This window comes from Odocoileus virginianus, chromosome 2 (genome assembly GCF_023699985.2).
Source record: "Odocoileus virginianus isolate 20LAN1187 ecotype Illinois chromosome 2, Ovbor_1.2, whole genome shotgun sequence".
Taxonomy (NCBI): domain Eukaryota; kingdom Metazoa; phylum Chordata; class Mammalia; order Artiodactyla; family Cervidae; genus Odocoileus; species Odocoileus virginianus.
The window spans coordinates 13,025,509-13,049,939 of record NC_069675.1 but is presented as its reverse complement, the minus strand read 5'-3'; positions in this window follow the sequence as shown (position 1 = coordinate 13,049,939).

The following is a 24,431-nucleotide window of genomic DNA, read 5'->3' as shown; positions in this document are numbered from 1 at the left end:
CCTCATGTCACTTTAGTTACCGAGTCTCTAAAGGCCCTATCTTCAAATACATACATATATATGTATATAAAAAACATTATTGAATTTATATATATATGTAAAACATTATTGAGTAGGAAAATGGGCAAAGGATATGAATAGAATGTTCACAAAAATAAAGTTTCAAAAAATTAAGTTTGATAAACACTGTTTAGAGAGATATGGTGGAAATGGTGTCCTGAAAAATTGCTGTAGGAGCATAACTGAAACAAAAACTTGATGCAGTAATTAAAAAGTTGTTCAAGATATAATGGAAAGTGAAGAAAAAGCAGGGTGGCAAAACTGTGTAGAGTACTTTGGGTGTGTGTGCGTGTGCGCGCGTGTGTGTGTGATAGAGAGAGGACATTGTGGAGAAAAAAACGAATATTTATATATTGCACAGAATGTCTCTGAAAAGATATGCAGGAAATTTGTTAACAGTGGTAGCCTAGAAGGAAAGAAAACTAGGGACAGTGGATGACGGAAACTTTGTTTTCATTGCATATCGTGTATTTCTGACGCTATTTAAAATTTAACTATCACACATACTATCTAGTCATCTTTCAGGAAAAAAGAAAAAGATGTGTGGACTGTGTATCACAGCCACTAGATTAGGGTATTGGATATCCAGGGTATTTATTAGTCTTTTTAGTTCTCGCCTGGCCTAAATCTCCCTCAACGCTCTCCCCTCCGCATGCAAAACATTACTTTTTATATTGGAATGCACCCCATGCGGGCTCCCCTATTTATCTGTTTCCGAATCTGCTTCTGCACCTGATTGACCGCGAGATCCTCCAAAGTTGGGGCTGTTTTCCATTGTTGTCCGCAAGCTCCGCGGCTGGCCCTCGATAGGTGGGTATTCTAGAAACTGCACACAAAGAAATGTTTGTCTAGAAAGGGAAAGAGACCCCGCAAAATCAGAAGCGTATCCCGCACGTCTTAGATCTTTTATTTGCGGAATGTGTTTTCCCTCCCCTATCCTCATTCACCTGAAACCCACTGTTCTAACCAGGGCCAAAAGGAAACCGGGACGTGCCTTGGCCCCAGCGTGAGGACCGCAGCGCCTCCTGCTTCGCTAGGAAGCCGGGCCTGCTCCGCTCCGCCCCTAACTTCCCGCCCTCCGCGCTCATTGGCTGTTCTCAGGGATGGGCGGGCCCCCGCCGCAAGGTGCCTTGCCACGGGGGACTCGCGGGCGGCGTGAGCTGAGGAGCAAAGAGCTACGTGGATTCTGCGTTAAAGCTGCTGGTAATGCCCGGAGACGGCGCTCCCGCCAGGGATTCAACCCCCGCGGCGACTAGAGCCGCGACTCCGAGCTCCGTCTCCTCGACTGCCGTGGCGCCGCTGACTAGCGACCCACTGAAGAGGTGAGCGCCTACCGGGCTCCCCGCAACCTCCTGTGCTCGGGGGCAAGTTGCAGTTGGCGGATAAGCAGGGGCGGGCAGGCAGGCAGGGTCCAGGCTAAGGCACCGTCGCGTCGTGGGGTTAGGACACCGCACCCCACTCAACCTCCGGCTGTCACTCTCGGGTCGACTGGTCTTTAGCGCTAAGCAAGTTGTGTTTGTGGAGGCTCCCAGTCGGTCAGCTAGCGGTGGAATGTCTCACCGGCGTTCGTCTCTCGACTTCGCGGTCCCAGTAACTCTTCTCAGATTCAGACGCGCGCAGTGGACGCGGCTCTGTGCAGGTGGATCTGGGAAACAGCGATTAAATAAACGATAAGTTACACTGAGAGGTCTTGGGGTGGGAGTGGGGTGATGAGGGGTCGCCAGATAGCCTCATGTTCGACTGAAGTCAGTGAGATAGCTGGGATGAACTCAAGCTTTTTCTAAAGAAATTAATCTGTAGAATTGCATAATATGCTATATCTCAGCCAAAAATAGTGTTTGATGTCAAGGTAGTCACTTGAAGTCAACACTTACACGTCTGTTTCTTAAATAATACGTTTTGAGCTTTCTTATTTTAGAATAATAGATTTCTCTCAGAGGAATTTCTTGAAGTACAGGAAAATAAAAGAAACCGTGTGAACTGTTTTGAGGTCCCCCCCCCCCACCCCAGCCATCATTTTTGAGGGATAAATGGCAGCCCGCTCCAATATTCTTGCCTGGAGAGTTCTATGGACAGGGGAGCCTGGTTGGCTGCAGTCCGTGGGGTCGTGAGTGACTGACACACTCCTTCCCGTTTGCTTAGGCTTGTTTTCACCCGCCACGGCATACCCAGGTTCCCGAGTTTGGAGCTGAGTAAAAAGGCGCGTGCGCCGCCGCTCGGGTCCCACGTGGCGACCGAGGGAACTCGGCCACGCCCCGCAGCTCCGCACGGCGGCGGAGGCCGGTTTGTCCCCAGAGCGGGAAGGAATAGCCGCCCGCCCGGCTGCTGGTTGCCTTGATCTGCATGTTCCCCGAGTCCCCAGGAAGCCGAGCTGCACGCCTGTTAGGACGCCGGGGGCGCTTCGTAGCACCATCGATTCTCTCTTTCCACCTTTGTGTAAGAGTCTTGTCTCCGGTCCTTAGAGCAATTTAAAGAAATTGCTCTGACAACCCAATACCAGTACTGTCCTGCCCTCTCCCAGTCTCTATGGCTTTTGTTGCGAGTAGACAGGAGCCAGGAGTGAAGAGAATGAAACACATTTTGCAGAACGAAATTCTGGTATTCCGCCTGGTATTGTGTCATGATTCTTGGCGCTGGTTTCCGGTTCGAATTCTGGTGGCATTGTTTCAGTCGGCTTTGTCCTTTTCCAAGCCCCCGTGGGTTTAGTTTCAGTCAAAAAGGAGTGCTTATTTCTTATCCTGTAAGGGTTAGGAAGAGGGATTACTGGTTTGAGAAAAAGGTTCTGGAATTTAGTCTGCCTCCTTCCGAGATTCAGATTATGGATTTTTAAAAATGAGGGCATATTGCAGATTTCTGTGTAGAATAGTGTAATTCTTGTTCTTATCAGGGAGTTGGAAAAAATAGAATGCCACTCTTTATTGATTAGAAAAAGTATATGTATATACTTGAAACACTTTAAAATTCCGAATATTTCTGTTGTTTCTCTTGTAAAATAAAAAAGGACTCTTAGTTTATCTTTTCAGTTTTTGCATGTGCTCAAAGGACTTGGGTTGTGTTTGGCCACCCCTAGTTGTCCTGATTCTGAGTGACTTCTTCCCTGAATTTTAAGTGTGTTTTAGGGAGGGTAGTTGAGAGAGCTGTAAATGTAGTGAATCAATACCTTTTGCTTCTGGGCACATTTTGTGACCGCCAGGAAAAGTTATTTAGCACTCATCTATGTAAATGTTTTTGTTGTTGTTTAGTCACTGAGTCCTGTAGGACACTTTTCCAACCCACGAACTATAGCCTGGCAGGCTCCTCTGTCCATGGAATTTCCCAGGCAAGAATGGGCTGCCCTTTCCTTCTCTAGGGAATCTTCCCTACCCAGGGATCGAACCCACATCTGAGTTGGCAGGTGAATTCTTTACCACTGAGCCATTAGGGAAGCCCATCTATAAGAACTTGTTGGGGATTGCTCTTTTTGAAAAAAAATTATGTTGCGTTCATTATGATTTCTGGAATTTTATAGTATGCTGTATCTCACCCAGATTAGTTTTTGATGTTAGTGTAAGTCATCAGAATGCAACACTGACACTTGTGTCTTAAAATAATGTTTTGAACTTTTCTTATTTTATGGTAACAATATATTTTTCATTAAAGAAATTTCCCCAAATACAGACAAAATAATATATTTTGTTTGAACCATCAATTTTGAAAGATTATTTTTTTTCCTAATTTACTTCGGCCTGCTACTACAGCTAAATACCCAGTTCACAGTTTGGAATGGTGTTCGTGTTGAATATGCAATTTGGCAGATTGGGGGCTTATTTAAAAATTACTGTTTCTCCATTGAAATGTCAGCACCAGCAGAGGCTGTTATGGCATTTTCTTATAGAAAGGGATGTGATGATAAAATGCTTTAGTAATTTTAAATATTATAACCACTAATATTAAATGTTGGAATTTTTAAAATGACATTATGTAGGAAGCTTTTGAGAACTTAGATCTTTCTGTCATTTCTCAGTGATGTGTTTGAAGCCTCAAAATTTTCCTTGCAGCATTCATGTAATAGCTGTGGTTTGGTATCAAGGCTAGTAACTTTCTTTTAGACTTTTTGACATGTTACATGAGCAGAATTTTGCAGTTTAAGATTTGAAGGTTTATATGGTACTTGAGGAACTCACAGATCAAATTAGTAAAGCATCCTTTGTCATTTCCCTTAAGTACCTTATATTTTCTTTCCCATTACTGTAAGGTTTTTGAAAGGCATATCACTCATACTTATAAAAATTCTTTATTATTTTACATACACTTGACCCAGCAATTCCACTTCTGAGAATTTATTCCAAGGAATGGATTTGTACACAGGGTTAGTTACTGGATGTTTGTTATGATGTTGTTTATGATGATGGAACTTTGAAAACACTAATTGTCCCTAAACAGGGTAATAGTAAAATAAAAGAAATTTGACAAAATGAGAAAATGGTCATAATATAATATCAGGATAAAAAGGAACAAATTCTGTAAATTTCTGAATATTATCCTATTTTGGGTAAAAGAAGTATGAAAAGATTGAATTGTAGTGAAGCTTATACTTGATTCAGACTTGCCACTTTGAGAGAAATTCTTCTGCATAATATAGTGATAAATTGCAAGAAGGAAAAAGAAAAGGTTATGTTCACATATAGGCATTGAAACCATTCTCTCTCTGAAATAATCATCGAATACCTAGAGATGAATGGGGAGTTTTCAAGTGTCCCTGCTTATCCGCAAGGTTACTCCTTTTACTTTATTTGAACCTTTTAGTCTTATTATAGATTGATAAATTTATTGTGAGGATTCAGAGACTGGCAGGTAGGTTCTCAGGTTGGCATGTAAGTATGCAAGTTCAAGATATGTGATAGGATTGCCCTGATGTACATCAAAATGTTAACAGTTATCTCTGGAGAGATGAGATTTGGGGGTATTGCTTTTAGTATTTTCATTATTTCCCAAGATGTTGAAAAAAATTGTATTTTAATTTTATACCAAGATAAAGAAGTATGACTTAAATTTTTTTTTTCCAAATAGTCAATCATTTCACAGGGTTAAAGATCAGAACGTTAAAAAACGATGTATGATGGAAAGGCTCCCTCTTGTCTGTTCTTCATCTTCTCAATTCCCATTCCTTCAATTTGCTTACTCTGGGTAGTCATTATTACTAGTTTATTGCTTGTCCTCCAGAGTTATTTCATGCATTTCCATATCAAAATGGATTTACATTTCCCCCTTCTTAAATGTATTTGTATTTTTCTTCCATTACTTTTTACACTTGACAGTGTATCATAGAAATCTTTTCATATCAGTATACATAGCATCCTCAATAAATTTTTTTTCTAAAAAATGATTGTCACAGAAAGAAAGAATAAAGGTAGAAAATGGACCTTGATCAAAACACTGAAGAGGCAATTGAAAGAAGAGTTTTCCTCATGGTTGTTGGGGTATTGAGTACAAGGGTCTCTTGCTTAGTGAAGAGGAAATCACTTTGAGTACTGATGTAAGGAACTGTAAAACCTTGCAGTTTAATTAACCAGTAAATTATTTTTAAAATGTTACTGCAAGATCAAAGTAACAACATATATCATTGAAAAATTAAGTCGGTTCTTAAAAGTTTACCACAGAAATATGGGACACATTCCTTGTTTCTTTCCTGGGAGGCAACTACTTTCAATTCTTACAGGCTTTCCTTCTGTTATTTACCTCTGTCTTTCTAAAAAATACTTTATAACTACGTCTTGACTAAAATTATTTAATGGTTTTTGATAAATTGAGAACTGATAACTTAAGATGAGAATTTGGCTCCTTTTCTCTCTCTACTCTATTTTGACTTCTTCCATCCTGTCAATTGAGATTTTATTTCAGTATTTTGTTAAATCAGTAGTTAGGTTTTATATTATTATGACTAGGTAAATATGATTAGCCTTTTAACCAAAGATAAACTAAGATCGCTGTTTTATCTTTTCCAGTTACTCAAATGCCTTCAAATGCAAGAATCTATCAGTTATTTTTTCCCCTAAGACTTCCTGTCTCTAGATCTCATTTTTTCCTATTTGTTTATTTAGCAGATCACATTCCATTATAGGTTATTACAAACTATTGGGTATAATTTCCTGTGCTATATTCTAGATCCTTGGTGCTTATCTATTTTATGTATGGTAGTTTGTATCTGTTAATCCCATACCCATAAATTTGTTTTCTATGTCTGTGAGTCTGTTTCTGTTTTGTATATAGATGCATTTGTATTACTTGCACATATAAGTGATATATAGTGTTTGTTTTCTCTGTTTGACTTATTTCACTACACATAATATTCTCTAGGTCCATCCATGTTGCTGCAAATGGCAAAATTCATTCTCTTTTATGGCTGAATGATATTCCATTGTGTAAGCCAAGAGTTTGTTGATGGGCATTTAGGTTGCTTCCATATTTTGGTTATTATAAATAATGGTACTGTGAATATTGTTTGTTTTGAATTGGAGTTTTCTTTTTCCTTCTGGATACGTGCCCAGGAGTGGAATTGCTGAATCATATGGGAGTTCAATTTTTTGGAATTTATGTGTTTATTTTTGGCTGCACTAGGTCTTCATTGCTTTTCATGAACTTTCTCTAGTTGCATTGAGCCAGGGCTAGTCTCTGTTGTGGTGTGCCGGCTTCTCATTGAGGTGGTTCTCTTGTTGCATGCAGAGCACAGGCTTTAGGCGCGCAAGTTTCAGTAGTTGCAGCACCTGGCTCAGTAGCTGCAAAACAGGCTCGCTTGTTGTGGGTCACAGGCACTAGAGCACAGGCTGAGTCAGTAGTTGCAGCACACAAGCTTAGCTGCTCTGAGGCATGTGGAATCTTCCCAGACCAGGGAATCGAACACATGTCCCTTGCTTTGGCAGGCGGATTCTTATCTATTGTGCTACCAGGGGAGTCCAGTAGTTCTATTTTTATAGACCCTAGCTCTAACCTCCATACCTTTTAGTTTTGTAAAAGACCTCCATACTGTTTTTGTTAGTGGCTACACCAATTTATATTCCCATGAACAGTGTACAAGGGTTCCCTTTTCTCTACAGTCTCGCCAACATTTATTTGTATGATAATTTATTTGGTGATAGTCATTCTGACCTATGTGAAGTGATAGCTCATTGTGGTTTTGATTTGCATTATTGAGCAGCTTTTCATGTGCCTGTTAGCATATCTTCTTTGGAAAAATGTCTTTGTATTATTTTTTGACCATTTTTCACTATTTTTTTAAATTGAGTTGTGTGAGGTATTTATGTATTTTGGATGTTAAGCTTATGTTAGTCCCATTGTTTGCAAATGTTTTCTTCCATTCTGTAGGTTGTCTTTCGTTTTTTGTTTTTTGTTTTTTCCTTAATGGTTTCCTTTGCTGTGCAAGAGCTTTTAAGTGTGATTAGGTCCCATATGTTTATTTTTGCCTTTATTTCTTATGCTTTTGGGAGACTGATCTATGAAAATACTGCAGTGATTTATGTCAGCTATGTTTCGCTTGTGGCTTCCCAGGTGGCTAAGCAGTAGAGTCTGCCAGCCAATGCAGGATACTTGGATTAGTTTCAGGTCAGGAAGATCCCCTGAAGGAGGAAATGCCAATCGACTCCTGTATTCTTGCCTGGGAAATCCCATGGACAGAGGAGCGTAGTGGGCAACAGTCCATGGGGTCGCAAGAGAGTCAGAAACGACTTAGCAACTAAATGACCACAACAGTGTCTCACCTGTGTTCTCTTCTAGTTTTATGGTGTCATATCTGACATTTAGTTTTTAAAACCATTTTGAGTTTATTTTGGTATGTGAGAAAATGTTCTACTTTCATTGTTTTACATATAGCTGTACAGCTTTCCCAACACTACTTGTTAAAGAGACTCTCTTTTCTCAGTGTATATTCTTTGTTATAGATTAATTGAGCATGGGCTTATTTCTGGGCTCTCTATTCTGTTTCATTGATCTATGTTTATGTTTTTTTGTACCAGTACCTTGCTGTTTTGATTACTGTAGCTTTGTAGTGTACTCTGAGGTCTGGAAGAGTCATACCTCCAGTTTTTTTCCTTTTCCTCAGGTTTGCTTTGGCAACTCTGGATCTTTTGTGTTCCATGTAAATTTTAGAATTATTTGTTTTAGCTCTGTGGAAAATGTCATGGGTATTTTGATAGGGATTGATTGCATTAAATCTGTAGATTGATTTGGATTCTATGGTCATTTTAATGATATTCTTTCAATCCAAAAGTATGTGATATTTTTCTGTTTCTTTAATTCATCTCCAATTTCTTTTATCAGTGTTTTATAATTTTTGATGTATAGATCTTTTATGTCCTTGGTTAACTTTATTACTATTTTTTTAAAAAATATGATTTTAAATGGTTTTTTTTTGCTTTCTCCATCTGATATTTCATCATTAGTGTATATAAAGGCAACAAATTTCTGTATATTAATCTTGTATCTTGCTACCTTGCTAAAATGATTTATTAGTTTTTATGTGGAGGCTTTAGGGAGAGAGTATCATAGCATTTGTAGATAGTGAGTTTTACCTCTTCCCTTCCAATTTGGATTTTTTCTTTCTTTCTTTCTTCCTTCCTTCCTCCTGTCCCTTCCTCCTTCCCTTCCTCCCTTCCTTCCTTCCAATACTGTGTTAAATAAAAGCAGTAAGAGTGGGCATCTTTATTTTGCTCCTGAATTTAGCAGGGAGGCTTACAGCTTTTCACCATTGAGTATTTTGTTTGCTATGAGTTTGTCATAAATGACCTTTATTATGTTGAGATATATTCCCTCTGTACCCACTCTGATGAAAGTTTTCATCATGAATGGATGTTGAATTTTGTCAATGCATTTTCTGTGTTTATTAAGATAATCATATGGTTTTTGTCTTTCCCTTTATTAGATCTCATTCTTCGTTCATATTCTCAGTTCTCATTCATATTCTCAAATCTAGTCTGGTTCTAGGTTTGCACCAACCTAAAGATTAGGATTTTTAAAGAGATGAGCAAGGATATTGACCCATAAAATAAGAATTGGATGCTATGAGGGCAGTCCAGTGGTTAAGACTGTGCTTCCAATGAGGGAAGTTGGGGTCTAATCCCTGGTCGGGGAATTAAGATCCCAAATGTCGCACAGTGTGGGCAAAAGAAGAAAAATGGAATTGGTTGCTATGAAAGAAAGCAATCAGAGAAGGGGAAAGTGCTCTATAACATTAAATATATGATAGCCAAGATGGAATTCTGAGCAAAAGGGGGAAGATACAGTTCTCTTGGTTTGGTGCTTAGCTGGGACTTTCCTTCTTGTCTCCTAGTTTGGATCGTTTGTTACATAGATTCAGGTTTGCTTTACTCAGTCACTTTGGTGAAAGACTTAATCCAATTACTTTCTAAGAAAGGATAAATTTTCTAAGTCTTTGTGTGTCTCAGAAATGCCTTTATTTTACTTACACTTGATTCTCAGGTAGACTTCTTCTGGTGCTCTTCTTTCTGGTATTCTGAAGTTTTATGCTTATGTCACCTTACTGTAGTTCTTTTCTTCATTTACTGGGCATTGATGTTTCAACCTTTTTCCCCCCTAGTCTGCTGAAATTTATTTCGCAAATTCTTTCCAATGTTTTCTTTTTTTTGGCCACAATTGATGACTTGAGGGATCTCAGTTTCCTGACCAGGGCTTGAACCCGGGCCATGGCAGTGAAAGCTCAGAAGTAATCATTAGGCCACCAGGAAGCTCCCTGTTCTCTCTTTTTCTTTGGTGTTTTAGTCTTCCTGGATTGATCCTTTAGTTTTCTTCTCTCTTCTGTTTTTTTTTTTTTTTTTTAATCCTTCTCTCTCTCTTTTTTTGTCAACTTCTCAAGGCAATTTTTTTCAACTCAATCATCTAGCACTTCTATTTACTATTAAATTTTGATTATCATATTTTTAACTTTAACTTTCTCTAATTGCTGCTTTTCATGCATTCAGCTCTTATTTTATAGATGTATTTTCTTATCTTTTTAAAGATATTAATTATAGTTTTATTTTTGGAGTTTTGTTTTGCTTTGTTCATTGTTTCTGCCCTTTGTGGTCCTTTTTCCCATTTGTTTGACTTTTCTGTTTCTCCAGGGAGATGCCTCCAGTACTCTGTAGTGTGGGAATAGTCCTTGGTGTTGACATTCTGGGAGCAGGGCCAATGAAGGGGACTATGTCGAGATTACCTGAGACTACTCCCAGGACTTCCTGGGTGGTCCAGTGGTTAAGACTCTGCACTCCGAATGCAAGGGACCTGGTTTCAATACTAGTCAAGGTATAGATCTCATATGCCACAACTAAGCCCTGGTGCAGCCAAATTTAAAAAAAGAAAGACTGCCCCCAAAGTTCAGTGACCCACTATGAGGATCTCAGCATGTAGACACACTTGTGTGAGTGTGCTCACACTCTCAGTCGCTAAGTTGTGTCCGACCCTTTGAGACCTCATGACCACCATGCTCCTCTGTCCGTGGGCTTTTCTAGGCAAGGATACTGGAGTGGGTTGCCATTTCCTCCTTCAGGGGATCTTCCCTACCCAGGGATCGAACCTGCATCTCCTGCATTGGCAGCTGGACTGAGCCACCTGGAAGCTGTGATTTAATACAGTGAGAGGATACAGCATAAAATTGGCAAAGGGAAAAGGTAGGTGAGGCAAAGTCCAGAGGAAAGTAGGTGCAAACTTCCAGAGTCCTCTCCCACTGGAGTGACTCAGGCTGTGCTGATTGCTCCAGCAGTGAATTGTAGCAACATGCGTGAAGTGTTGTCTATCAGGGGAGCTCATTTGCGACTCAGTACCTGGGGTTTTTACTGGGTGCTGCGTACACTCTGCCTAGCACACACCAAAATTCCAGACTCCCAGAAAGAAAGCAAGTCTTCTGCACAAATTGCATTGTTTGTGTTTCAGTTCAGTTCAGTTCAGTCACTCAGTCGTGTCCGACTCTTTGCGACCCCGTGAACCGCAGCATGCCAGGCCTCCCTGTCCATCACCAACTCCCGGAGTCCACCCAAACTCACGTCCATTGAGTCGATGATGCCATCCAACCATCTCATCCTCTGTTGTCCCCTTCTCCTCCTGCCCCCAATCTTTCCCAGCATCAGAGTCTTTTCGTCAGCTCTTCGTATCTGGTGGCCAAAGTATTGGAGTTTCAGCTTCAACATCAGCTTTTGTTTGTGTTTAGGTGCATTAAACCACCCTTATCAGTTAGGGAATGGTGGAAGCCTTGAAATCAGTTTTGCCATACAAGGGCTAGCCTTGCTAACAGGCCTTTCAAAAGGATAGCAGTCATAGGCCTACTATGTGAGTTCTTTCCTGCATAGGAATTGAGGGCCCCACAGTTTAACATATGGTTGACACTTGGACAATATGGGATTGGACTGTGCAGGTATGTGGATTTTTTTCAATAAATATATTGGAAAAATGGAGATTTATGACAATTTGAGAAACTGGCAGAATGAATATCATAGATGTAGATACTGTGCCTATCTTTAGATAAGCATAAGGTGAGTGATATTTAATATAAAATGAATAATGTGTTAGTTTTTTTACTGTTTTATAACTTCGATTTCAAAGTATTACATTACCCGTTACAGTATCATATGCCTGTCTCTTCCTTTCACCTAATTGGATCAGCCTATTATCCCAGGTAAGTGGTTTTTTTGGATTAGGAAAATGGCAACCCAGTCCAGTATTCTTGCCTGGAAACTTCCATGGACAGAAGAGCCTGGTGGGCTTCAGTCCACGGGGTTGCAAAGAGTCAGACAGGGCTGAGTGACTGAGCACACACACAGGTGTTTTTTTTGGAAAAGATAACATTTCCAATATTGTATTATGAGTATGACTGTAATATTGTATGCCATAAAAATTTTATAATGACTTATTCAATAGTGGATAGGTTAACTGTAAAGCAATAGCATTGATTACACTGGGCTACCATAAGACAATCATGTTGCTTCTTTGTCATTACTAATGCGTGAATTGTTGTACCTATAAATATACATCTTTTTCACATTATCCCTTCATTTTTGATGTCTAGTGTTAGTAATACTTTAGATATCTACTGTGTTTTGTATCTTATAAGACAATGTGATGTAGGCACTAATGATTCTTTAAAGAGATGTATACTTACAGTATCAATAAATACAGTATAGTGCTGTAAATGTATTTTCCTTTCCTTATAATTTTCTTTTTTTAATGTATTTCTAAAATTTTTAGTTGGAGGATAACTGCTTTACAATGTTGTGTTGGTTTCTGCCATGCAACAAGGTGAAGCAGCCATAGGTGTACACATATCCCTTCTCTGTCCCACCCCCTTAGGCGGTTGCAGAGCACCAGGCTGAGCTCCCTGTCTTACACAGCAACTTCCCACTAGCTATCTGCGTTACACATTGTAATGTGTGTATTTCAATGCTGTTTTCTCAATTCTCTCCACTGTCTTCTTCCTCCCCCACCGTGTTCACAAGTCTGTTCTCTAGGTCTGTGTCTCTATTCCTGCCCTGCAAGTTGGTTCATTAGTACCATTTTTCTATATTTTCATATATATGTGTTAATATACAATATTTTTCTCTTTCTGATTGACTTCACTCTGTATGACAGTCTCTAGGTTTGTCCACCTCAGTTCAACTGACTCAAATTCGTTAATTTTCTTAATAACATTTTCTTTTCTTGAGCTACTTTATTGTGAAAATATATAATACATAAAACATAAAAAACATGTGTTAATCAACTGTCTGTGTTATTGTTAAGGCTTCCAGTCACAGTAAGCCATTAGTAGTTAAGTTTTGTGGGAATCAAAAGTTGTAGGTGGATTTTCCACTGCATGGGGATGGGGGTCAGTGTCGCTAAGCCCACATCGTTTAAGAGGCAACTGTACAGGGTTTCTCTTAACCTCCTTGTCTTCTGCCTAGTGCCCTATCCTTGTCCTCTACTGGTGGCCTGGAGGCTGGAGCCTTTCACCTACTGTAGGGCTGACAGTCACCTGTTTAAAACAGGGTAAGAGAGTGGCTCTGAGTGAATAGCCAACATTGTGCTGTTTACTTGTCCTATAACATAACCACTAATATGGTCTTAGTGTTCCTGAGATCCTTTTCATACTAACGCTTACATGATGTTTGCCTTTTTCTTACAAGCATACAATGGAGTTTCCTAGAGGCCTATCAGTTTAGTTCAGTTCAGCCGCACAGTTGTGTCCGACTCTTTGCGACTCCATGAATCACAGCACGCCAGGCCTCCCTGTCCATCACCAACTCCCGGAGTTTACTCAAACTCATGTCCATTGAGTCGGTGATGCCATCCAGCCATCTCATCCTCTGTTGTCCCCTTCTCCTCCTGCCCCCAATCCCTCCCAGCATCAGGGTCTTTTCCAATGAGTCAACTGCCTATAGTGTTACGATATACCAAATGCAGAAATATAAAGCAATGCCACTCTTGTCACTAATTTATTTTTTGTTTTGGAAAATATAGTTATTTTTCCTTAAAAATCATGAGATTATTTTTAAATGGACTAAAATTTTTAAATAATTTAAATTTCTCAGTTTTTTCTTAAGATAATAAATCTAATAGCTACATATAACCCACATAAACAGAAGTTTTTTGGAGTATCAATGCTTTTTAATTATGTAGGTCCTTGGACCAAAAAGCTGGAGAATCCTACATATCCCATTTTTCTGAGTCTTGCAGTTTGTCCTTTTGCTGGTTGTCTATCTATACCTGTGTTGTCCAGTATGGTAGCCACTAGCCACATTTAACTTTTAAATATAAGTTAATTGCAATGAAATAAAATAAAAATTCTGTTTCAGTCTTACCAAGTTTCAAGTGGTCAATAACCACACATGGGTAGTGGTTACTATAATGGACAGCACAGATCTAGAACATTTTTATCACTGTGGAAATTTCTGTTGGACAGTACTGATCAAAGCTGTAAACATTTAGAAGCTGTTCTTATTTCTTCCCCTTATTCTTTTCTACTCTTATGCTCTTTGCTTACATCATGATAGCTGAGCACATAAACATATATTATTGGTTCATAAAACATTTCCTCATCATTAGATGATGGGACAGGCTTTCCTAGTGCACACACCCATGTGAAATTATGTAACTCACCACCTGGCTGGGACAGGAACCTAGCCAAAACCCATGGTTTTTTAACTGAGATCACACACTTGGTTTCAGGACTTAATGAGGCTCAGGTTCTTAATGTCTCATCACAGAGAGAATTCAGTGAGAGACAAAGTGATAGGCAAGAAATAGATTTATTTAGAGAGAAAACACACTCCACAGAGTGTGGGCCATCTCAGAAGGCAAGAGGCCTCAGGATATGGGATTGTCAGTTTTTATAAGGGTGGGTAATTTCATAGGCTAACGAGTGAGGTGTATTCTAGCTATTGTGGGAAGGAGTGGGGATTTCCAGGAAGTGGGCCACTGCTCACTTTTTGACCCTTGATGGCCAGCCTTGGTACTGTTATGGCACCTATGGGTATGTGTATATCATTTATCTTGCTCATGTGTTTCAATGAGCATATACTAAGCTCCAGGTTTAGTGAAAGTTGACTTGTCTGCCATCTTGAACCTGTTTGGTTTTAGATGTCATGTCCTTGGGCTATGTCATTCTTTTAAATGTTGTGCCCTTACTCTTTCCCCTCTGTTTCAGTTGTAACGTCTTTTATTTTTTATTTATTTTTGGCTGTGTTGGGCCTTCATTGCTGGGAGGGCTAGTTGCGGTGAGTGGGGACTACACTCTCGTCGTGGTGGCTGCTCTTGTTGTGGAGCGTGAGCTTCAGTCGTTGGGGCACATAGTTGTGGCTCCTAGGCTCTAAAACACATGATCAATAGTTGTAGCACATGGGCTTAGTTGCTCCATGGCATGTGGGATCCTCCTGGATCAGGGATCGAACTCATGTCTTCAGCAGTGGCAGGTAGGGTCTTTACCTCTGAGCCGCCAGGGAAGCCCAGTTGTAACATCTTAATGATTCCCTCATTTAATTAGTGACTTAAATGTGTTCTTTTTATATCTGTGTGAAAATCATGGCGTTACCCATTTTTGAAAAATTTCCTCCAACAGAACATATATCTGGGACAAGAGGGATTGGTTGAGTGATCCTAACCAAAGTTTTAAAAAAGCACAGCCTATAGAATTACACAAGTCAAATCCTGGCTCTTTGAGGCACTCAGGGCCACTACACTGTGCACCTCCTTTGGGAACCATCCACTTTGCAGTCTTTGTGAATGTGTTTCCCTGCATACTGTTTTGCACAGGTCTGCACTGCATACATGGAAGCATCATCTCCATTTCACAAGCATGCATGTGGAACTGGAGGGAAGAAATTAAAGCATTAGATGTTTAGTCATGTCCCACTCTTTGTGAATCCATGGACTGTAGCCCACCAGGCTCCTCTGTCCATGGCATTCTCCAGGCAAAAATGTTGGAGTGGGTTGCCATTTCCTTCTTCAGGGGATCTTTCCAACCCATGGATCAAACCCAGGTCTCCTGCATTGTAGGTGGATTCTTTACTGTCTTGAGTCAGCAGGGAATACTTGAGGGAAGTGGGTAGGGCATAACCTTTGAAAGAATGATGCAGCCTGAGGACATGACATAAACTGATTAGAACCAAATGGGTCCAAGACAAGTTGACTTCCACTAGACCTTGAGCCTTATATGCTCATTTTAACACATCAGCAGGCTAAATGAGACACCTACAGGCCCCATGACTGTTTCAAAGCCAACCATAAAAGGTCAAAAAGTAGGCGGTGGCTCAATTTCTGGAAATCCCTGCCTTTTTCCCAAAATGGTTGGAACAATCCTCCCACTCATTAGCCTATGAAGTTACCCAGCCCATGAAAACTAACCACATCATATTTCCAGGCTGCTCTCTCCTTCTGAGATGGCCCACACTCTGTGGAGTGTGTTTCTCTCTAAATAAATCCACTTCTTACCTATCACTTTGTCTCACTGATTTCTTTATGTGATGAGACATCAAGAACCTGAGCTTCATTAAGTCCTAAACCTGGGTGTATGATCTCAGTTAAGAAACCATGGCTTGAAGTCTCAGTCTGGGTTTTGGCTGCGTTGGAGTCCTGGCACGTAGGTTCAAATCACAATTGGAGTTACACAGTGTCACAAGGATTTTAAAGGGAGAGTTCATAGAACGGACTCATTTACAGAAGAGGACTGTTGGAATGAATGTGCACCAAACTCTGAACTGGCCTCTTCGACAGTAGAGGGAAATCAGCTGAACCTCTATCATACAGAGTTCACATGCCTAGATGCAAGAATTATTTTGCCCCACTATCAGTTTTCTTCAGTAGAAGCTGAAGAAACAACCCAACAGCAATCAAAGGCTACAGTCAGATAATCTGGTAGAGTGTGATCCCAATGCAGCATAGTTTTCCAAAGAAGCACACGTTTTTCTCTTACAAAACTCATCCAGCGAAGTTTGGATTTTAATTTGCCTACTTGTGTAAAATTGCTGCAGGGAAGAACCAATTCTGACTCCATGTTGGATCTGTTTCTTTGACTTTATTTACCCTTTGCTTTTTCTTCCTTTTTTTTTTTATTGCAGTCATACATAATGGCCTGCCTCAGGGAACCCTGCCCTGCTGCCTGACTGTTGAAGTGCTTTTGTTAGAGACAGTCTGACCCAGCCCACCTGTGAATGGCTGCAGACAAGAAGAAACTGACACATCCCCTCTTATTTTGTAAGATAAATAGAATTTTTTACTTTACTTCCTCACCTCTTCTTCTCTGTTCTATAAAAGAACATCCAGACCCTGATAAGTTGGTATTTGGAGACATTATTATTATTGTTCGGTCACTAGCTAAGTCATGTCTGATTCTTTGTGACCCCATGAATTGCAGCATGCCAGGCTTCCCTGTCCTCCACTATCTCCAAGAATTTGCTCAAATTCATGTTCACTGAGTTGGTGATGTCATCCAACCATCTCATCCTCTGTCACCCCCTTCTCTTGCTCTCAGTCTTTCTCAGCATTAGGATATTTTCCAAGAGGTGAAGAGTCAGCTCTTCAGCTTCGGCATCAGTCCTTCCAGTGAAGATTTGGGGTTTATTTCCTTTAGAATTGACTGGTTTTACCTCCTTGCTGTCCTAGGAACTCTCAAGAGTCTTCTCCAGTACCACAATTCGAAAGCATCAATTCTCCCGCAGTCAATCTTCTTTACGGTCCAACTCTTACATCCGTAAATTTGGAGACATTAGTCTGCCATCTTCTTGGGTCAGCCACCTTTCTAAATGCAGTCATATTCCTTGCCTCAACAAGGAATTGGTTGTCTGTTAATTAATTGGTCTGTCACATGGTGAGCATAGCAAGCTTGGACTTGGTAACAAAATTATTTATGTGAAAATTCTGGTTGACAGAGGTTAGATCTAGCATTGAAATGGGTAAAATTTGTATTCTGGGTTCGTTTTGTTTGGTAGGTTACTTGCTTATTTTAAGCAATTTGTTTAGGTCTATAAGGCAAATCAGTGATGAGCTAAATAGGTAATTTAGCTTCTCACTTTGTTCCCAGACTGGTTTCCCTACCAGTGCTGAGAGTGACTGGCAACTTTTAAAAATTCAACCCTGCCTGGAGCTTGGAGGACATAGTAAGCCTCAGTCCTGTATTTTCACTTGAGAGACAGGCTTGTACATAGTGAACTGTCATACAGTGTGATAGTTTCTGTCCCAGAGGTGGGAAAGTGTGATGTAGAATCACAAACAAGGAAGCAGTGAAATTTGGCTGGAGAGTTAACATTTTGTCAGGGCCTCGAGGACAGCTAGAATTTAACCAGAATGATTTTTCTACTCATACAAATATGAGAACTTCCGATTGTACTTCCAAGTAAAAAGCCAACCTCCTAGTTGATCCCCAGATCTAGCCTCCCAGTACTCACATATTGTATAAGGATTGCTCTGTATACCTGTATGCATAGTGATGGAAGTGGCAGTGTATAGAGTCTAAGATTTGGTCATGAAAGACATTGCTGCTTCCATGTGACCTCTTGGCTTACTTGCTCTGAGTGTAACTGACTGTCCTGTTGTGGGAACACTTAAGCAGCCTGGTGAAGAGGCTCATGTGGGAAGAAATCAAGATTACTCTGGGCCAGTGGCCACCCAGCCAGAGTATTTCCTAGCTTCCCTGGAATCTAGGTTTATCTTTGTGACTAAGTTCTTGAGAACAGAAGAGATGTGTGCAAAAACGGGAGTGTCCCAACCTGCAAACGAAAAAACAACCGCCTCCTTGAAGTTGCCGTCCCTTAACTGGGCCTCCGGTCTGCTTCCGTGGACTTGCTTCTTAGTGACAGTGCAATTTCGTTTTGTTTTGTTTGGAGTTCATTGTATGTTGGGCAATTGCCAAAGGTTAATACTGGTAGAGTCCCTTGGCAAAATAAAGATATTTGACTAATCAATTTTTATTATTGGAATAGTTTTACCCCTTAAAGTACACATTCTGCCCTGGGACAGAATTATAGAAACTTGCCTTTAAAACATACATTTGCAGTCTTTCTTTCATTATCACTCCTGTAAGGAGCCTTCTTAGACACTTTTTTCCCAAATTGCCCCCATGAAAATTTAATACCATAGATATATCATGTATCTGTTTATGCACTGTATCTAAATATCTGTGCTTTAGCATAAAAAGGACTAGAGTTTTTTTGCCCTTCTACCACCCATGAACCAGCTTTTGCCCTTTGGGGCCACTGTGTCCTTGCTGAGAATGCACGTTTTAAAGGACTGGGTTTGTTCTCCCCTTCTTTGGGCTTGTTCTCTGTCTTCCTCTTGTGGACAGAATTGTGTGGTGAGCTGACTTCAATTAGGCAGACAAAAAGAATGTAAGCAACAAAATAGAGGGAACTTGGAAACTTAGGCAGCATCACAGACCAAAGCTTCTGGCCTGTGACTAGACAGTTAACTGAGAAAGAAAGGTACTCTAATCTCATCAGACTCATATATCGATAATTTGCTATAGTTTTGTTTTGTTGCGTTTTTCAACCACTAGTTTTGTAGTAGTAGAGTGTACTAGGAGCACATACAGGATCTTCATGAACATTTTAAGGTGCATTTCAGAAACTTGAGAAAAAGTATTTGAGAATTTAATTCTCCAAACTTCAATAAAATGATAATAGAAGGGGATAAAAAAGGCAAAAGAAAGTGGAACAGGAGACCACAGTAATTTCAAGAACCTTTTAGAATATTGAAAGTTATTTTAGGACAGTGATCCCCAAAATTAATCTCTGGAACAGCAGTATCAGTATCATATGGGCACTTACCGGAAATGCAGATCCTTGGGCCTCACCTCAGACCTACTAAATCAGAAACCCTAGGGTGGAGCCCAGTAATCTCTTTTAACAGATTCTCCAAAATGGTTCTGATGTCTGTTCAAATCTGAGCAGTATTTCCTTCAAAGATTGGAGATTCCCTTGAAAAGTTAGCCAGTTCACAGTGTTGTCCTTCCCTCACCCTCCACGCTCACTACTTGTTGGCACTAGGGGCCAGAGAAGGTGGGAATGAGATGTGCAAGCAGGGGTGTCCTTTCATCTTGGGGTGACCCCTGTTAGCATTCTGGTTATTATCTTTTCATGCATTTCTGTATGTGTGCACATGTGCACATCTTTCAATTTTATACATATGAGATCATATTGATATGTTAATAGTCACTTTTCAGTTAATCTTTCTCTTTTTACATTCCACATCTTCGCATTGTGGTCTTATATTAGCAAGATAATATATACATTTCAGCAAAATTTAGTTTATAAATATTTATAATTATATTGCTGAAATATAAATATTATTTAGCTATACTTTTTAATGCATATATGTATCATATATAGACACAACCCACAAGTTTTGCTCTTTAGAGGTAATTCATTGAACCAATTTTCTATTGTTGAGTCAATTTTTATAATTTATAGTTTGCTGAGAAGTCATGTGTGTTCTTTTGATTTTCAAATTTGTTGTCATGGGGTTGCATGTGATTATCTCTTGCAGTTTATTTAGTCTCTTTTATATCTTCTTTCTTATTTCTCATCCTATGTATTTTTGTTCAGCCCTCTCCCTCCTTCCCCTCTTTACTAAAATCAGGGTTTTGGTTTTTTGTTCTTCCAAAGAACAAAGTTTTGGATTTATATATCCTTGCTGTTATTTTTAAAATTTACTCTTAAGTTGATCAATTCCTGCTTCCTGTTGTATTCTGTTTTTTATCCTTTTTCCTTACTTTGAATAATTCTTTACATTTTTTAAAGCCTATTTAATGATGAAAGCATTTAAGACTCTAAAATTTCCTCTGAGGACTGTTTTAGTTTTTAAAGTAATATCTCATTGGTCTAAATTTTTCTCCTTTTTATCACCTTCTAAATGGTTTGTAATTTCATTTCTGATTTGTTTGCTCCAAATATTATTTAGTAATATGTTTGTTAATTTTCAAATGTTTATGATTTTTAAAAATCTTTTTACTTTTGGAACTTTGTTGACTGATTAGAGAATACATGTAAAATGCCTTTTTAAAAATCCTTTTCCATTGTTCAGTTTTTTTTTTTCAATAATACTTATTTATTTTGACTGCACTGGGTCTTCATTGCAGTGGGCGGGCTTCTGTAGTTGTGGCATGTGGTATCTTAGTTCCCCAACCAAGGATTGAACCCCTGCCCCCAGCATTGGAAGCAGAGTCTTAACCACTGGACTATCAGGGAAGTCCCTATCCATGGTTTATTTTATTCTTTAATTGGAGTGTAATTGCTTACAATGTTGTGTTACTTCCTGCTGTATAGTGAAGTGAATCATCTATTGTTGTTCAGTCGCTAAGTCATGTCCAACTCTTTGTGACCCTGTAGACTGTAGTGCATTATGCTTCTCTGTCCTTCACTGTCTCCCAGAGTTTCTTCAAATTCATAACCATTGATGCTATCTACTAATCATCTCATCCTCTGCTGCCTTCTTCTCCTTTTGCCTTCAGTCTTTCCCAGCATCAGGATATTTTCCAGTGAGTCAACTCTTTGCATCATGTGGCCAAAGTATTGGAGCTTCAGCTTCAGCCTCAGTCTTTTCAATGAATATTCAGGGTTGATTTCCTTTAGAATTGACTGGTTTGATCTCCTTGCTGTCCAAGGGACTCTCAACAGTCTTCTCCAACACAGTTTGAAAGCATCATTTCTTAGATGCTCACCCTTGTTTATGGTCCAACTCTCACATCTGTACATGACTACTGGCAAAACCATAGCTTTGAACTAAATGGACCTTTGTCAGCAAAGTGATGTCTCTGCTTTTTAATATGTCTAATTTTGTCATAGATGTCCTTCCAAGGAGCAAGTGTCTTTTAATTTCATGACTGCAGTCACCGTTCACAGTGATTTTGGAGCCCAGGATAATAAAATCTGTCACTGTTTCCACCTTTTCCCCTACTATTTGCCATGAAATGATGGGATCAGATGCCATGATCTTTGCTTTTTAAATGTTGAGTTTCAAGCCAGCTTTTTCACTCTCCTATTTCACCATCATCAAGAGGCTCTTTAGTTCCTCTTCACTTTCAGCCACTAGACTGGTATCATCTGCATATCTGAGGTTGCTGATATTTCTGCTGGCATTCTTGATTCCAGCTTGTGATTCATCCTGTCCTGCATTTCACAGGATGTACTCTGTATGTAAGTTAAATAAGCAGGGTAACAATATACAGCCTTGTCATACTCCTTTCCCAATTTTGAACCAGTCAGTTGTTGAAAGTCCAGTTCTAACTGTTGCTGAGTTCTAACTGAGAAATCCACTATAGGTTTCTCAGGACACAGTTATAGGAATTAGCTATAAGTACACCTATATCCCCTCCCTCCTTGGTTTATTTTAAATGACATAGCTGCTTGAGTACTTTTGCTTTGTAGGTTTCTTTGCTTTTCATAGAGAAGGATGGAATTACTAATTGATGGAATGTGTGCCATATATTTGAGTTTTGGCACAAACTGGTTATAGAAACAGAACAAGAATTTCTTGGCCTAGGAGTTTTCTTATTTGTTAATTTTTTTCTATGGACTTAGTTTAGAAGAGCTGAACAGTTAGCTTCATTTTGAGCTGAGTTTTCTTAGAACAAGGGAGGTTTGGATTACATGAAGTTAGGAGGTAAGATCATTAAAAAGGCAAAATAAAAACAACTTAGGCTTTTTTAGATGCAACTGGGTGTTCTGGGAAGTTAACCAGTTTTTTAAGAGTATTAAGCTCCAAACAAAGAAGGGAGAGCTTTTTGTGTAAAAAGGCTACTGTTTGCTAGTTTTGCTGAGTATAGATTGATGTTAAAGACTTAAACCTTATGATGGGTTGGGGAAGGTGTTTGGAAGGGAAGTTATCCCAAACTGATTGCCTGTGGACCATTTTGTTGGACTGTAACAGTGTTTTATGTTTGGGGTTAGTTGCCAACACTTTAAAATAAATAAAGCAGATTCAGACTTCTCTGGTGGTTTAGTGGTTAAGACTGTGCTTCCAATGCAGGGATCATGAGTTTAGTCCCTGGTCAGGGTACTAAGGTCCCACATGCCATGAAGAGGCCAAAAGAAAAAAAAGCAGATTCACTCACATACATACCCTGCGTTCACACACACACACACACACACACACACTACACATACACTACACATACACCAGTCTGCATTTCCAGTGTTTAAAGATTCCATGAAGGCTGAGATTACCTCAGTGTGCTGCAGCAATAGACTGGAGCTGGGGTGTGCCTATCCCTTTTAGAAAGACATCTCCCCTTGGATGTCCCCACCGTTCCCTTTTGCCCCCAGTTTCGAGGCTAAGTGTCAGTAGTCAGTTATCCTTGGTCCTTGTGCTACAGTTTTTTCACTGTAGCTTTAAGAAGGAACTGCAGTATATTTTGAGTCCACTTTTCTCTCAAAGGAGAAGGAAATGGTAACCCACTCCAATACTCTTGCCTGGAGAATCCCATGGACAGAGGAGCCTGGTAGGCTACAGTCCACGGGGTCGAAAAGAGTTGGACACGACTGAGCGACTTCACTTTCACTTTCTCTCAAAAGTAGGGAAAGAAAAAGCCCTTTTGATTATTTAAAAAAAAAAAAAGAAAGATTTTTGTTGTGGAAATGCAGAATATTACTGTTTTAGTATGCAAAGTGTATCTGTATCAAAAGAGCACAAATTAAGATGTCATTTTATTTTTTCAATTTTAAAACAGACTTTATTTTTATTATGTGTTTATTTGGCTGGGTCTTAGTGGCAGCATGTGGGCTCTTCAGTCTTCATTGCGGCATGCAAACTCTTAGTTGGGGCATGTGGGGTCTAATTCCCTGACCAGGGATTGAACACGGGCCTCCTGCATTGAGAGCACTGAGTCTTAGTCACTGGACCACTGGGGAAGTCCCAAGATGCCATTTTAAAATCAACCTGATGTAGTAAGTACCATAACTAGTATATGGAAAAGTTACAATAGGGCTTGTTTTTGAATGCGAAATAAGGGACACTACTACAATAAGTAGCTATTTACTTAGTAAGAAAAAAAATTCCTGGGCATCAATATCATATATCAATGATAAGTTCCTAAAGCAATGCCTTTTGAGTAGAGCAGAAATTATGTACCTCAAACAGAAAAAAAGTAAATGTAAATATTATTGGAAATACTGTTTCATAGCATACTGAAGATATGACCAGGTCATATAACAAATTTAAATCATTTGTGGCATTTTCAATTTAAGCTCATGAAAATACATAAAGAGATAATATCACACAGTTAACAAATTTGTGCTGCCTGAAAATTTTAATGAATTGAAGAAGTTTTGGATTTGTTGACAATGAATTGGCAATATCAAGTGACTCTTACATATGTTAGAAAAGTCTTTCAAAATTTAATGTAAGTGGATAAAAATATATTAGCTTGGTTATAGATAGTGCTCCTAGATTAGTGAATAGTTGGGCTTAGCATTGGACCATGTTGAAAAGACAAGGCCTAGATTTAATGATTTGTTTATTGCAGATTTTACTAGGAATAATTTACTAAATGCTTAAAAAATTCAGCCAAGATAGTAATGGTCACCATAAATTGGATACTAATTCCTGAACTTCAGATAGTTTAAGACTGTGAAGAATTTATGGTATGCATAACCCTAGTCTTCAATGTATAGTTTACAGATGACAGTGCTTTTTTAATGGTTATAAAAAATTAATCTGTACTTGCATACAAGGGAAAATCTTTCCCCTTAGTTTACCAGTGATGAATGACTCAACTATTTGGCTTTTTTGGTTGGCATTACAGTTCATCTAACTACTCATTAAAAAAAAGGATTATTTTTACAAGGATTCAAAAGGAGTGCCATATAATTCAGCTCTCCCATTTGTAGTAAATATATATCAGTTCAGTTCAGTCAGTTCAGTCGCTCAGTCGTGTCTGACTCTTTGCC